Source organism: Somniosus microcephalus, chromosome 19, assembly GCF_052327205.1.
Source record: "Somniosus microcephalus isolate GS21.2 chromosome 19, FLI_Smic_1.0, whole genome shotgun sequence".
Taxonomy (NCBI): Eukaryota; Metazoa; Chordata; class Chondrichthyes; order Squaliformes; family Somniosidae; genus Somniosus; species Somniosus microcephalus.
Window position 1 is genome coordinate 57,028,943 of NC_141005.1, and position 14,788 is coordinate 57,043,730.

A 14,788-nucleotide genomic window follows, 5' to 3' on the forward strand; every position below is an offset into this window, starting at 1 on the left:
GAATATAGAATCAGGTCTTGTGCCTTATGGAGCCTCAATGTTGGTAAACACATTTTGGTGACACTGAGTTGGGTTTTTTTCTAGTCAAATTTTGAATGAACTTTGTGCCACAACATATTGCACAAAACAATGTTGTACTATAATTACCATTTTTACTTCCATAATTTATGACTTCGTAACATAAATATTGAAGGTAAGTAGATTTCCGTGCAGAGGATTATGGGCAGTAGGTTCCAGAGGTCACAGATTCCCTAATCTAGAGCTGTCTTTTGTCTCCACTAGTACTATTACCATCTCGTCTCATTTTGAATACCTCTTAATGTCTCTTCACTTCTCTTTTTTCTCTCCCAGCCCCCACTGGCCTTTTAATCTATTTTATTTCCTGTGCTTCTTCAGTTTTGATAAAGGGTAGTCACCCGAAACGTTGACTCTATTTTCTCTCCACTGATGTTGCCTGGCCTGCTGAGTTTTTCCAGCATTTTCTGTTGTTATCATAGATTCCCTGTCAGGACAGGATGGTTAATACACTACATTCAGCATGAGGATGCAGCAAAACAGGCGAACAAGGTTTGTTGAAGGATGTGGCATTTCCAGGGTAGCTCACGGGTGCTGTTGACTGCACCCACGTTGCCATTAGCAACAATGCAGTGTCCCATGTCATTCATCAACAGAACAGCACCACTCTGGAAACGTCCAAATGGGTGCAACAATCAGCGAAGAATTCTGAATGTCAGAGAATTCATTCCTACCAATGGAAAAGAGCGAACAAAATGTAAGCAACAGCATTAAAAAAAACTAACACAGCCCTTCAAAAAGTTGACAACTCGGGAACATCCCTGACAGATGAAAACAAGTGGTTTACACGGACTTTGTAACTTTGGCTGTAGGTATGCACAGAAACATTGACTGCTATTGGAGCAAAGTACAAAATCGTTATTCCATTTCTCAAGAGGCTCTAGGAGAATGCTCCCTGGAAAATTTTGGATTTGTGCATTAAAGACTAAACGTTCATGATACATTCTGGTTAACGTTAAGCACTTTCATACTTCACAATTGATATATTTTTATTTAAAAAAGGAAAATAAAGTGACATTTTGGAATTTCAAAAGACCATCACTTACCCACAATTTCCCTCAAACAGTCACATAAGCACATCTGATCCCCCACAACACCAATTTACAAAGTCAGTCCACACTCTCTGGCTCAGTTCACAGTAACACTGTATCCCATCCAACCCCCTAACTCTTTCACAGAGAAACTCCCTTGCCAACTTTGCTGACAATACAAAGATAGGTGCAAATGCAAGTTGTGAGGAGTACACAAAGTGTCTGCAAAGGGATATAGATAGGCAGAGCCTGGTCTCCAATCATCTTGGATCCCCTTGCCATTGGACCAAGACCTTGCTCTGTCAAGCCCGTGTGGTAGCTGGTGTGTAACAGCCACCCCATGTTAAAATAATTCAAGCACAGGCACCTTCCACCATTTAAAATGAAGTTCGGGACCTGGAACGTCAGGACCCTCTTGGACAACCCCAACAATGACAGACCGGAACGTCATACTGCTATCGATGCCTGGGAGCTCAGACGTTTCGACATAGACATCACCGCCCTAAGCGAGACCCGGTGGGCAGGGGAAGGCCAGCTTAAGGAGCCAGGCAGTGGTTACACCTTCTTCTGGAAAGGCAAACCTGAAGAAGAATGCCGCCTCCATGGGGTAACCTTTGCCATAAAAAATGAGCTAGTTGAACGTCTCAGAGACTCCCCTTGTGGAATAAACGAACGTCCCATGACTCTAAGGCTCGCCCTAGCCTGGAACCAGTGTGCTACAGTCATCAGGGTGTATGCCCCAACACTGGAAGCCACAGAGGAGACCAAAGAAGGATTCTACTCCAGCCTCAAACAATCCCTGTCCCGAGTCCCAATAGGCGACAAGCTGATCCTCCTTGGCGACTTCAACGCCAGAGTTGGAAAGGACACAGACCTCTGGGGAGGTGTGATCGGCAGAGAGGGGGTAGGGAAAGCCAACTCCAACGGTACCCTACCCCTGAGAAAATGCTTAGAATGTAGCCTTGTCATAACCAACACCTTGTTCCGTCAGAGAGACAAGTACAAGTCTTCATGGCAACACCCTTGCTCCAAGCACTGGCATCTGCTGGGATATGTCATCGTCCAAGCGAGGGACCGCAAGGGCGTCTGCATCACCTGCGCCATGACAGGAGCTGACGACTGCTGGTCAGTCCACCACCTAATCCGTTCTGCCATCTCCATCAACGTAGCCCCAAAACAGAGGCGGCAACAGAAGCAAGGCCACAGGAAAATCAACGCTGGAGCACTCAAAGACCCTGCTAAGAAAGCCCTATTCAGCCTACGCTTCACAGCCAACCTGACGACTCCCAGTGATTCAGAGACACATAGTGTCCACAGCGCCTGGTCTGCATTCAAGGCCTCCATAATCAGCACCTGTGAAGAGACGCTCGGTCATTCGACCAGGAAACACCAAGGGTAATAATCTCTGGATTATTACCTGAGCCACGAGCGAATTTGGCTAGGACAAATAAAAATAGAGAGCTAAATGCGTGGCTCAAAGACTGGTGTGGGAGAAATGGGTTTTGCTTCCTGGGACACTGGCACCAGTACTGGGGCAGGAGGGAGCTGTTCCGTTGGGACGGGCTTCACTTGGCCAGTGCTGGGACTAGAGTCCTGGTGGATCATATAACTAGGGATGTAGAGAGGGCTTTAAACTAACTAGTGGGGGGGAGGTTCCTAGAGAGCAAATAATAAAAATGACAACAGAGAAGGTCATAGACTTAGGTAGCAGTGGGGAAATTAAAAACCAGAGCGTGTCAGGAAGGGGCAGAAGGTATGGAGTAAAAGGTAAAGTAATAAAAAGGGCAAAAGCAGGAACTAAGTGTCACAAAACATATTTGAAAGTTCTCTATCTGAATGCACGTAGCATTCGTAACAAAATAGACGAGTTAATGGCACAAATAACTACATATGGGTATGATCTTGTGGCCATTACAGAAACATGGCTGCAGGGTGACAATGCCTGGGAATTAAACATACCAGGTTATTTAACGATCAGGAAGTACAGGCAGGAAGGAAGGGGAGGTGGGGTGGCTATGTTAATAAAGGAAGGAATCACTGTAATACAGAGAAATGATATTGGGTCAAAAGATCAGGATAATGAAACAGTTTGGGTGGAGGTAAGGAATAATAAGGGGAAAAAAACACCAGTGGGCGTAGTCTATAGGCCTCCGAACAGTTGCAACTCTGTTGGGCGGAGTATCAATCAGGAAATAGTTGAGGCTTGTAATAAGGGAACATCTATAATTATGGGGGATTTTAACTATCATATTAATTGGACAAATCAAATTGGGCAGGGCTGCCTTGAGGATGAGTTCATTGAGTGTATTAGGGATGGGTTTCTTGAGCAGTATGTAACTGAACCGACCATGAGGCAAGCAACCTTAGATCTGGTCCTGTGTAACGAGACAGGATTAATTAAAAATGTCCTAGTAAAGGATCCCCTTGGAATGAGTGACCATAACATGGTTGAATTCCATATTCAATTAGAGGGTGAGAAGGTTGGCTCTCAAACAAGCGTGCTAAGCTTGAATAAAGGAGACTATGAAGGTATGAGAGCGGAATTGAGTAGAGTGGATTGGGAAAATAGATTAAAGGGTAAGACGATACATGATCAGTGGTGTACATTTAAGGAGTTAGTTTACAACTTCCAAAAAATATATATTCCACTGAGAAGAAAAGGGTGTAAAAGAAAAGACAGCCATCCGTGGCTAAGTAAAGAAATTAAGGATAGTATTCGACTAAAAACAAGGGCATATAAGGTAGCCAAATCTAGTGGGAGGATAGAGGATTGGGAAAACTTTAAAAGACAGCAAAAAATAACAAAAAGATTGATTAAGAAAGGGAAGATAGATTATGAAAGTAAATTAGCAAAAAATATAAAAACAGATAGTAAGAGTTTTTACAGTTATATAAAAAGAAAAAGGGTGGCTAAAGTAAATGTTGGTCCCTTAGAGGATGAGACCGGGAAATTAATGGTGGGAAATATGGAGATGGCAAAAACACTGAATGAATATTTTGTATCAGTCTTTACAGTAGAGGACACTAAGAATATCCCAACACTGGACAAACAGGGGGCTATAGGGGGGGAGGAGCTAAACACGATCAAAATCACTAAGGAAGTGGTACTCGGTAAAATAATGGGACTCAAGGCGGATAAATCACCTGGACCTGATGGCTTACATCCTAGGGTCTTGAGGGAAGTGGCGGTAGGGATTGTGGATGCATTGGTTATAATTTTCCAAAACTCCCTGGACTCAGCAAAGGTCCCGGCAGACTGGAAAACTGCTAATGTAACACCCTTATTTAAAAAGGGCAGTAGACAGAAGACTGGAAACTATAGACCGGTTAGCCTAACATCTGTGGTAGGTAAAATTTTGGAGTCCATTATTAAGGAGACAGTAACAGGACATTTGGATAATCATAATTTAATAGGACAAAGTCAGCATGGTTTTATGAAGGGGAAGTCATGTTTGACAAATTTGTTGGAGTTCTTTGAGGAAGTAACATATAGGGTGGATAAAGGGGAACCAGTGGACGTAGTGTATTTAGACTTCCAAAAGGCATTTGACAAGGTGCCACACAAAAGATTATTGCTTAAGATAAAAAATCACGGGATTGGGGGTAATATCCTGGCATGGATAGAGGATTGGCTATCTAACAGAAGGCAGAGAGTTGGGATAAATGGTTCATTCTCAGACTGGCAATCAGTAACTAGTGGTGTTCCGCAGGGGTCAGTGCTGGGTCCCCAACTCTTTATAATCTATATTAACGATTTGGAGGAGGGGACCGAGTGTAACATATCAAAGTTTGCAGATGATACTAAGATGGGGGGGGGGAAAGTAGTGAGTGAGGAGGACATAAAAAACCTGCAAGGGGACATAGACAGGCTAAGTAAGTGGGCAGAGATTTGGCAGATGGAATACAATACTGGAAAGTGTGAGGTTATGCACTTTGGCAGGAAAAATCGTAGAGCAAGTTATTATCTTAATGGCAAGAAACTGGAAAGTACTGAAGTACAAAGGGATCTGGGGGTCCTGGTGCACGAAACTCAAAAGGTTAGTATGCAGGTGCAGCAAGTGATTAAGAAGGCCAATGGAATGTTGGCTTTCATTGCTAGGGGAATAGAATATAAAAATAGGGAGGTATTGCTTCAGTTGTACAAGGTATTGGTGAGACCGCACCTGGAATACTGCATACAGTTTTGGTGTCCATACTTAAGAAAAGACATACTTGCTCTCGAGTCAGTACAAAGAAGGTTCACTCAGTTAATCCCGGGGATGAGGGGATGGACGTATGAGGAGAGGTTGAGTAGATTGGGACTCTACTCATTGGAGTTCAGAAGAATGAGAGGCGATCTTATTGAAACATATAAGATTGTGAAGGGGTTGGATCGGGTGGATGCGGGGAGGATGTTCCCGATGATGGGTGAAACTAGAACTAGGGGGCATAGTCTTAGAATAAGGGGCTGCTCTTTCAAAACTGAGATGAGGAGGAACTACTTCACTCAGAGGGTGGTAGGTCCATGGAATATGCTGCCCCAAAAAGCTGTAGAAGCTACATCATTACATAAATTTAAAACAGAAATAGACAGTTTCCTAGAAGTAAAGGGAATTAAGGGTTATGGGGAGCGGGCAGGAATTTGGACATGAGTCTAGGTTCGGATCGGTCATGGCCCTGTGGGTAGCGGAGCGGGCCCAGGGGCCGTGTAGCCTGATCCTGCTCCTAGTTCATGTGTCTAATTCTGTTAGATTCAGGAGATGGTTCTGTGATAGTAGATTGGCGGTTAGGATCAGATCAGCCATGATCTTATAGAATGGCGGAGCAGGCTCGAGGGGCTGATTGGCCTACTCCTGCTCCTATTTCTTATGTTCTTATGTATGTTCTTATGAGAATGACCAGGAGATCCAGGAGCTAATAAGCCGCAAGCGCAAGGCATTCCTGATCTGAGAACAGCAACAGAACTCAAGAACAAGAAAGCAGCTCTACAGATGTCTGAAGGCCGAGGTCCAACAAAAAACTCACGATCTAAAGAACAGATGTTGGGTGGAGAAAGCGCAGGAGATCCAGCAACTAGCCGACAACCACGACATGCGTGGATTCTTTAGCGCAGTCAAGCCCACATCCGGCCCAAGCACCCAAAATCCTACCCCACTGCGGGCCAAGAACGGAGAGGTACTCATCAAGGACAGTGAGGCAGTCAGTGCCCAGTGGAAGGAGCACTTCGAAGATCTGCTTAACCAAGACTCTGTCTTCAACGCGAGTGTCCTCAACTCCATCCCACAGCATGCTATCCGCCACCACCTCAGCACAACCCCAGCCTGGCATGAGGTTGAAAAGGCCATCCAACAACTGAAGAACAACAAGGCCTCAGGAGCAGATGGAATCCCTGCTGAGGCAGAAAAGCATGGCGGAGAAGCACTATTGGTGTGAATACATGAACTCATTTCTCTTATTTGGAAGGAGGAGAGCATACCAGGTGATCTCAGAAAGGTGACAAGTCCCATTCCGGTAATTACAGAGGAGTCTCCCTACTGTCTGCCACAGGGAAAGTCACTGCAAGAATCCTCCTCAATTGCCATCTCCCAGTGGCTGACGAGCTCCTCCCAGAGTCGCAATGTGCATTCAGCCCATTAAGGGGCACAATGGAGATGATCTTAACCGCGCTTCAACTACAAGAGAAATGCAGAGAACAGCACCAATCGCTGTATATGGCCTTCTTTGACCTCACAAAGGCCTTCAACGCCATCAACCATAAGGGGTTATGGAGTGTCCTCCTCGAATTCGGATGCCCTCAAAAGTTTGTCACCATCCTCCGCCTGCTTCACGATGACATGCAAGCCCTGACCAATGGATCCACCATAGACCCAATTCACATACGGACCAGGGTCAAGCAAGCCTGTATCATTGCACCAACGCTCTTCTCGATCTTCCTGGCTGCAATGCTCGATCTCACCCTCAGTAAGCTCCCCGCTGGAGTGCAGCTAATCTACAGGACAAACGGGAAACTGTTCAACCTCCGTCACCTCCAGTCCAGATCCAAGGTCGTCCCATCCTCTGTCATCAAATTACAGTATGCAGACAACACTTGTGTCTGCGCACATTCTGAGGCCAAAATCCAAACCATCATCAACACCTTCACCGAAGCGTACAAGAGCATGGGCCTTACACTAAACATCCATAAGACAAAGGTCCTCTACCAACCTGCCCCCGCCACACAGTACTGCTCCCCGATTATCAAAATCCATGACGAGGCCTTGGACAATGTGGACCACTTTCCATACCTCGGGAGCCTACTCTCAACAAGGGCAGACGTCAAAGTCCAACACCGCCTTCAGTGTGCCAGTGCTACCTTCGGTCGCCTGAGGAAGAGAGTGTTTGAAGACCTGGACCTCAAGCCCAGCACCAAGCACATGGTCTACAGAGCAGTAATGATACCTGCCCTCCTGTATGCTTCAGAGACATGGACCATGTACAGCAGGCACCTGAAAGCACTGGAGAGGTACCATCAATGCTGCCTCCGCAAGATCCTGCAAATCCATCAGCTGGACAGGTGCATCAATGTCAATGTTTTCGCTCAGGCCAACATCCCCAGCATCAAAGCTTTGACCATGCTCGATCAGCTCCGATAGACGGGTCACATCGTCCGCATGCCCGATACCAGACTCCCAAAACAAGCGCTCTACTCAGAGCTCCGACATGGCAAGAGAACCCCAGGTGGGCAGAGAAAACGCTTCAAGGACACCCTCAAAGCCTCCTTGAAAAAGTGCAACATCACCACCAACACCTGGGAATCCCTGGCCCAAAACTGCACAAAGTGGAGGAGAAGCATCCGGGAAGGTGCCGAACACCTCGAGTCTCTTTGCCGGGAGCAAGTGGAAGCCAAGCGGAAGGAGCGCACATCAACCCAAGCACCCCACCTACCCACCCCTCCAACCACCGTCTGCCCCACCTGTGACAGAGATTGTAGGTCTCGCATTGGACTCATCAGTCACCTGCCAACTCATTTTCAGTGTGGAAGCAAGTAATCCTCGGTTCCGAGGGAGTACCTAAGAAGAAGAAAAAGATAGATAGGTTAAGTGAGTGGGAAAACATTTGGCAGATGGAGTATAATGTGGGAAAATGCGAGGTTATCCACTTTGGTAGGAAGGATAAAAAAGCAAAATATTATTTAAATGGAGAGAGACTACAGGATGCAGTGGTGCAGAGGGATCTGGGTGTCCTCGTACATGAAACACAAAAAGTTAGCATGCAAGTACAGCAAGTAATTGAGAAGGCAAATGGAATATTGGCCTTTATTGCAAGGTTGTTGTAGTATAAAAGTAGTGAAGTGTTGCTACAACTGTACAGGGCGTTGGTGAGACCACACCTAGAGCACTGCGTACAGTTTTGGTCTCCTTATTTAAGGATGGATATACTTGCAATGGAGGCAGTTCAGAGAAGGTTCACTAGGTGGATTACTCAGTTGAAGGGGTTGTCTTAGGAGTAAAAGTTGAGCAGGTTCGGCCTATACTCATTGGAGTTTAGAAGAATGTGAGGTGATCTTATTGAAACATATAAGATTCTGAGGGGGCTTGACAGGGTAAATGCAGGAAGGATGTTGCCCCTCGTGGGGGAATCTAGAACTAGGGGCATAGTTTCGGAATAAGGGGTTGCCCATTTAAAACAGAGATGAGGAGGAATTTCATCTCTCAGAGGATCGTAAATCTTTGTAATTCTCTACCCCAATGAGCTGTGGAGGCTGAGTCATTGAATATATTCAAGGCGGAGATAGACAGATTTTTGAAAAACAGGGGAATCAAGGGTTATGGGGAGCGGGCAGGAAAGTGGAGTTGAGACCGAGATCAGATCAGCCATGATCTTATTGAATGGCGGAGCAGGCTCGAGGGGCCGGATGGCCTACTCCTGCTCCTATTTCTTATGTTCTCCCCTTCTAATGCAGTTAAGCTGGTATTCTTGTTCCATTCTAGTTGGCCAAAGTGGCAATACCAGCTCTTCACCTCTTTCCCCAAAACAGTTAACAGCTTCTGCCACTTTATTGGACATGTTTATTTGCAACACCTAAAGCACTGATTGGTCCCCTTGGAGTACAAGTCACACCCAGCAGTTTCTCTGGAATGTGTAATTAGATCCTCCCTGCCTACGTAATCTGTTACTTTGCAAAGTGTAATTCGAGCCATTCTGATTGCCTACTCCAGACAGAACAGAGCTCATCTCGAACAGACAGGGCTCACCCTTGCGGCTTAAGTCCTCCCACCAGCCCCCCAAACAAGTTCCTGCCCCCACCACCCAAGTTCCTGACCTCCTCACCCCTCCCCACCCAAGTTCCTTACCTCCTCCACCCCAGCCACAGTCCCTCACATTCCCCCCCAATCCCCGCCCAAGTTCCTGACCTCCTTCTCCTACCAGCCAAGTTCCTGACCTTGTCCAGTATGATTTGGACAGGTTGGGTGATTGGGCAGATGCATGGCAATTGCAGTATAATGTGGATAAATGCGAGGTTATCCACTTCGGTGGCAAAAACAGGAAGGCAGATTATTATCTGAACGGCAATAGATTGAGAGAAGGGGAAGTGCAACGAGACCTGGGTGTCCTTGTGCACCAGTCGCTGAAGGTAAGCATGCAGGTGCAGCAGGCGGTTAAGAAGGCAAATGGTATGTTCATAGAGTCATAGAGTTTTACAGCACAGAAAGAGGCCCTTCGGCCCATCGTGTCTGCGCCGCCCATCCATCCCTGTCCAGTCTAATCCCATTTTCCAGCATTTGGTCCATAGCCTTGTATGCAATGGCATTCCAAGTGCTCATCCAAATGCTTCTTGAATGTTGTGAGGGTTCCTGCCTCTACCACCCTTTTGGGCATTGAGTTCCACATTCCAACCACCCTCTGGGTGAAAAAGTTCCTCCTCAAATCCCCTCTAAATCTCCTGCCCCTTACCCTGAATCTATGCCCCCTTGTTATTGACCCCCCTACTAAGGGGAAAAGTTCCTCTTTGTCTACCCTATCTATGCCCCTCATCATTTTGTATACCTCAATCAGGTCCCCCCTCAGCCTTCTTTGCTCCAAGGAAAACAACCCCAGCCTGTTTAGTCTTTCTTCATAGCTGAGGCGCTCCATCCCAGGTAACATCCTGGTGAATCTTCTCTGCACCCTCTCCAAAGCAATCACATCCTTCCTATAGTGAGGCGACCAGAACTGCACACAGTACTCCAGCTGTGGCCTCACCAGCGTTTTGTACAGCTCCATCATAACCTCCCTGCTCTTATATTCTATGCCTCGGCTAATGAAGGCAAGTATCCCATATGCCTTTTTAACCACCTTAGCTACCTGTTCCGCTGCCTTCAGGGATCTATGTACATGTACACCAAGGTCCCTCTGACCCTCTGTACTTCCTAGGGTCCTACCACTCATTGTGTATTCCCTTGTCTTATTTGTCCGTCCAAAATGCATCACCTCGCACTTTTCAGGGTTAAATTCCATTTGCCACTTTTCCGCCCATCTGACCAACCCGTTTATATCGTCCTGTAGCCTGAGGCTTTCCTCCTCGCAATTGACCACCCCACCAATTTTCATGTCATCTGCGAACTTGCTGATCATACCTTTTACATTCTCATCCAAATCATTTATGTAGATCACAAACAACAAGGGACCCAGCACCGATCCCTGAGGTACCCCACTGGACACAGGCTTCCAGTCACAAAAGCAACCTTCGACCATCACCCTCTGCCTCCTGCCACTCAGCCAGTTTAGGATCCAACGCGCCAAGGCACCCTGGATCCCATGGGCTCTTACCTTCTTGACCAGTCTCCTATGCGGGACTTTGTCAAAGGCTTTACTGAAGTCCATGTAAACCACATCCACAGCATTTCCCTCATCCACCCCCCTAGTCACCCCCTCGAAAAATTCAATCAGATTTGTCAGACATGATTTACCCTTGACAAAGCCATGCTGACTATCCCCGATTAATCCTTGCCTCGCCAAGTGGAGACTAATTTTGTCCCTCAGAATTTTTTCCAATAATTTCCCTACCACAGATGTTAGGCTCACTGGCCTGTAATTCCCTGGTTTATCCCTGCTACCCTTCTTGTATAATGGTACTACGTTAGCTGTTCTCCAGTCCTCTGGTACATCCCCTGTGGCCAGAGAGGTTCTGAAAATTTGTGTCAGAGCCCCTGCAATCTCCTCCTTTGCCTCCCACAGCAGCCTGGGATACATCTCGTCCGGGCCTGGGGATTTATCCACTTTTTGGCCTGCTAAAACCGCTAGCACCTCCTCCCTCTCGATGCTAATATGTTCAAGTATGTCACAGTCCCCTTGCCCGATTTCTATGTCTGCATCGTCTTTCTCCATAGTGAACACAGATGCAAAAAATTCATTTAAAACCCCGCCTACATCATCTGGCTCTACACACAGATTGCCACTTTGGTCCCTAATGGGCCCTACCCTTTCCCTGGTTATCCTCTTGCCCTTAATATACTTATAAAACATCTTAGGATTTTCCTTTATTTTGCTCGCCAGTGTTATTTCATGGCCCCTCCTCGCCCTCCTAATTTATTTTTTAAGTATGCCCCTGCACTTTTTATACTCCTCTAGGGCTTCTTCCGTCTTTAGTCTTTTGTAACTGCCAAAAGCCCCCCTTTTATTTCTAATGTTGGCCTTCATAGCGAGAGGATTCGAGTACAGGAGCAAGGATGTCTTGCTGCAGTTGTACAGGGCCTTGGTGAGACCACACCTTGAGTATTGTGTGCAGTTTTGGTCACCTTATCTGAGGAAGGATGTGCTTGCCATGGAGGGAGTGCAGCGAAGATTCACCAGACTGATACCTGGGATGGCAGGAATGACGTATGAGGAGATTGGGTCAATTGGTCTTATACTCGCTGGAGTTCAGAAGAATGAGAGGGGATCTCATTGAAACTTATAAAATTCTGACAGGACTAGACAGACTAGATGCAGGAAGGATGTTCCTGATGGCGGGGGAGTCCAGAACTAGGGGCCACAGTCTAAAGATAAGGGGTAAGCCATTTAGGACAGAGATGAGGAGGAATTTCTTCACCCAGAGTGGTGAACCTGTGGAATTCTCTACCACAGAAGGCAGTTGAGGCCAATTCATTAAATATATTCAAGAAGGAGTTAGATATATTTCTTAAGGCTAAAGGGATCAAGGGATATGGGGAGAAGGCAGGGACAGGGTACTGAGTTTGGATGATCAGCCATGATCTCATTGAATGGCGGAGCAGGCTCGAGGGGCCGAATGGCCTACTCCTGCTCCTATCCTCTATGTTTCTATGTCTCCCCACCCAAGTGCCTGATCTTCCCCTGACCCCACCAGGCCTAAGTTCCTAACCTCCCCTCACCCAAATTTCTGACCTCTTCCGCCCCACCACTGTTTCTGACCTACTCCCCCCACCCCCCGGACAAGTTCCTGACCAACTCCCTCCCACCCCGGCTTCCTGACCTTCTCCCCCTGCCCAAGTTCCTCCCCCTGCCCCACTCTCTCTCTCTGCCCCAATCTCTCTCTGCCCCTCTCTCTGCCCCAATCTCTCTCTCTCTGCCCCACTCTCTCTGCCCCACTTTCTCTCTATCTGCCCCACTCTCTCTCTGCCCCACGCTCTCTCTCTACCCCACTCTTTGTCCCTGCCCTCTCTCTCTGCCCCACTCTCTCTCTCTCACTGCCCCACTCTCTCTGCCCCACTCTCTCTCTCTCAATTTTCAATTCAATTCAAATCGCTTTATTGGCATGACAAGGTACATCTTATGTTGCCAAAGCATCGAAAAACATTCATGGTTGAACACAAAAATACAGATCTATCCATACAGTGTATAAACAGATATATCCCTGAGTGTATAAATATACATTCATATAATTTGTATATACTCTTTTCTTATATTTAGTGGTTGTCCCTCTGTTTATGGCAAGCTGTAACATAGTGTGCCGCTAAGGTTACACAATTTCTCTCTTCCCCTAGTAGGTATGGGAGTTTTTGGTCGTCATTCAAATTTCTGAATTCCGGGCATATTTTTGTGAATTTTGGGTAGAAATTCTCCCTTATGCCCTGATATTTTCTACAAGCTGTGAGGAAGTGCATCTCTGTCTCCACCACTCCCTGACTGCAGTGAGAGCATATCCTGTCCTCTCTTGGTAGCCGGGTCTGCCTGTGTCTACCTTTTTCGATCGCCAGGCTATGTTCACTAAGTCTGTACATTGTCAAGGTTTTTCTCAGTTTGCTATCCTTTACCATGGTCAGGTAATCAGCCATGTTGTATTGTCTGTTTAGGGCCAAGTAGCAATTGAGTTTGTTTTGGGTTTTTGTTGTTTCTGCCCAATATGACAGATATTTTTCCTTTTGCTTAGTGACGATTGTGTTGGGTCACTGCCCCACTCTCTCTGCCCCACTCTCTCTCTCTGCCCCATGCTCTCTCTCTGCCCCACTCTCTCTCTGTCCCTGCCCTCTGAAGAAGGTTGAAATGAGTGAACTAGAGAGGAGGAGGTGAATGAAGAAGTTGAGTTTGTGTCATGACTTGTGTTGAAAGTAGGAGTAAATATGAAAGCTTTGCAGAAGGTGAAATGTTTTAAAAGTGTAAAATATGGAACACTTCACAAATTTGCGTGTCATCCTTGCGCAGGGGCCATGCTAATCTTCTCTGTATCGTTCCAATTTTAGTATATGTGCTGCCGAAGCGAGCACGATTTACAGGATGATCTCAGGCTCTTATAATGGACGAGGAATGTAATCACTTTTATAATGTGGTGTGTTCACTCAGTTTCTGAAATTTCACATTCAATTGCTGCCATCCTGTAGTGTAACCCATCCGTCTAACCAAACCAAAGATAACGTTTGCATTTACTCCGGAGGAACATTATGGGATGTATTATAAATAAAAACAAAAAATGCTGGAAATACTCAGCAGGTCAGGCAGCATCAGTGGAGAGAGAAACAGAGTTAAAGTTTCAGGTCGATGACCTTTCGTCAGAACTCAAAAAAGTTAGAGATGTAACAGATTTTAAGCAAGTAAAGCAGGGAAATGGGGGAGGGGAGGAAAGAACAAAAGGGAAAGTCTGTGATAGGCTGGAAGGCAGGAGTGATTAAATGATATGATTATACAAGACAAAAGGAGATGGTAATGGAACAAGTAAAGAAAGAAAAGATGGTTCTAGAATAGGTGAAAATATGAATGGCAGAATCATCAACAGCTGCCACATGAAAAAATAGGGGCAGAGGTTATGGTCTGAAATTGTTGAACTCGATGTTGAGTCCAGAAGGCTGTAAAGTGCCTAATCGAACGATGAGGTGCAGTTCCTCGAGCTTACGTTGAGCTTCATTGGAACAGTGTAAGAGGCCAAGGACAGAGAGGTCAGAATGGGTGTGGAGCGGTGAAGTAAAGTGACATGTGACTGGAAGCTTGGGGTCATGCAGGTGTTCCACAAAGCGATCACCGAGTCTGCGTCTGGTCTCCCTAATGTAGAGGAGACCACATCATGAGCAGTGAATACAGTATAGGAGGAGGGTAGTGGTGGATGCGGACTGGTTGGGCCTCTGTTCAAGGAAGAAGCGGAGCGCCCTTAGGCCGTCCTGCTGGGGGATGGAGGTGTAGAGGGATTGGAAGTCCATAGTGAAAAGAAGATGGTTGGGGTCAGGAAACTGGAACCTTTTAAAGCGGAGTTGGGCATCAGAAGAATTGTAGATGTAGGAGGGAAGAGACTGGAC

The 14,788-nt window shown here is 46.4% G+C and overlaps 1 non-coding gene across 1 annotated transcript; it reads right to left on the reverse strand.

The window, feature by feature from the left end:
* Window positions 1–13,661: 13,661 nt before the first annotated feature.
* Window positions 13,662–13,768, reverse strand: LOC147104474 (U6 spliceosomal RNA). Its single transcript, XR_015072541.1, has one exon. It is a non-coding gene; the product is annotated as a U6 spliceosomal RNA (small nuclear RNA).
* Window positions 13,769–14,788: the final 1,020 nt, after the last annotated feature.